Source organism: Penaeus vannamei, chromosome 17 (genome assembly GCF_042767895.1).
Source record: "Penaeus vannamei isolate JL-2024 chromosome 17, ASM4276789v1, whole genome shotgun sequence".
NCBI lineage: Eukaryota > Metazoa > Arthropoda > Malacostraca > Decapoda > Penaeidae > Penaeus > Penaeus vannamei.
In genome coordinates, this window is record NC_091565.1 from 40774765 (window position 1) to 40777264 (window position 2500).

The following is a 2500-nucleotide window of genomic DNA, read 5'->3' on the forward strand; positions in this document are numbered from 1 at the left end:
ATATAAACAATTAAATTAAATAAATGAGAAAATACTTAGCATAAAAATACGTAAAACCATCTGCGGCGATTGAATAACAACAACAACAAAAAACAGCAAGAACTTTCTGTCGAGGTAAAAAAAAAAAAAAATAGATTGATCAATATGTAACATGAAGGCACAAATAAATAAATAAATAAAACTGAACTTAAGAGAAAAGGGTTAAAAAGTAAAAGATACATTCGCAGCAGATGAGGAAACCCGCTTATCCGCTCTATTCTTCTTCACATCACTGTGACAATAACGTGAAGAAGAATAAAAAAAATGACTTCAGTTAGATGAAAATAACAGAGTTTATAAAAATAATGGTACTTGTTGATACTGGCAATGATCAGGGAAATTGTGATAACATTTTAGCAAAATTTGGGTAATTTCATTGATCAAAATTGAAAAAAAACATATTACCATTTATCAGTATTGAAGAAAATGTTCTTCCCATTCCGTAAACAAAGAAAACGCACTTCCACTTAAAACAAACAAAGAAAACGGTAACTCAGTCGATTAGAAGCCCACGAGAATCTATTTAATCAACTATTTTTCTTCTCTCAAGCCCTGTCGATGCCCTCCCCCGTCTATTTAACAGTGTCTGCCAACATTGTGACATCAGAAAGGTTCGGATTGCTTTCCTGGCTGGCCTTTGATACGAAAGCTTAGTGAGATCTAAAGCCTTAGAGTAGGGTTTACAAGGGGGTTTTCGATTCGTAGGGGAGACTATGAAAAACATGGCATCGTTTGCGTCTGTCATGAGCCTTTTCGGGGATATTGTTTGGTGACAAGGAGTTTGAGGATCTTTTTTTTACATTGTTTTATTCTACATAATTCTGTCTGTTGGTCTTTCTTTCTCCCTCCTTTACAGTAGTTATTATCATTGTTTACTCACCTAAAGATATAAAAAGTCGTGCCAATATAATACACGTGCATAATTCATACATATTCCATTCCGAAACCCTTTATGAAAAAAAAAAAAATGATAATCAACAAAAAATAAATGAAAACTAAAATCTATCTAGATTTGAATTTAACTTTCCCCCTCCCCCTACCCTCCACTTCCCACCCCTTCCTCTCTCTCTCTCTCCCTTTCTCCCTCTCCACTGTGATGAAAGTGGCATAAGAAGCTGTCACATTCACCATCACCGCCAGCGCACTATTCCACATCTCAACCTCACCGTTTTACCCTCAAGTAGACGTGATGGCGATGGAGATGAGGAACAGTTGCAATAACCTGCAACTCCGGAAATTCTGTGATTGCTATGTCTGCAATAAACGTCAACACAACTACACCAACTTGGCAAGGGAGAACTTAAGAAGGAAGGGAAGCATTGAATCTACCTGGAATAATTGCAGTTTACGACGCGACATAAATTTGCCAAAAACGCTGCATAAAATAAGCTCAACGGCCGAAGTCTGCAAAGGAAAAAAAAAAGTTGCTATTATTCCTCGCAGACTTCGGCCATCGATTAAAGACTTCAGAGCTCGTATCACTGGTAACCTCCATAAGGATCCGATACCGGGGTCAAAGAGCACGAGTCAGCGCCGGTGTAATTCAATTAGTGACAAATTATTAGCGCTGTATTTGTTGATTGTCTGCAAGGTCTCGAGCGCGGACAGCCCCTCCCCTCCTGACTCAGCGATGAGTAAGTGCTGTGTTATCTGAGTCACAGGTAAGGGGGAGAGGAGTTGGATGCACAGACGCTTAATAAGCACAATCACACACACACACACACACACACACACACACACACACACACACACACACACACACACACACACACACACACACATATATTTATACACACACACACACACACACACACACACACACACACACACACACACACACACATATATATATATATATATATATATATATATATATATATATATATGAATGTAAACACACACACACATAAATGCATACATACATACACGTATGTGTGTGTGTGTGTATACATATATATGTAGAAAAAAAATATTTTTCATACAATCATATTTATCATATTTTATTTTAATCAATATTTGTATCATTATCATATTAGTGTATTTTTCATATGCCAATTTAATTTAAATGTAGGCCTATTCTTACTGTATTTACTGTACCATTAAATCTTTTAGGCTCGTGGATGTGGGAATGAATTCCTTCCTCTGTTAAGTGTGTGTCAAATATTATAACAGTCATAGAAACATTTTAACCATTAATATTTTATTCGATAAACAAACAATGAACAAATGGCATATCAATCTGTAAATCGTAGCAATAAACATGAGCAATATTCTCAATTGATTTATTTCATATCTGAGGTTAGATCTATACCTTCCCTTTTCCTATCAATTATAAATCAAAATTATATTAATAAACAAAAAAAATATACGTGAGACGAAATCGAGATCCTCACACCCAGTTTATCAGTGTTTTCCATGATTTTCCTACGATATAAGCCAATCGTTCCACTTCCTTTCATCT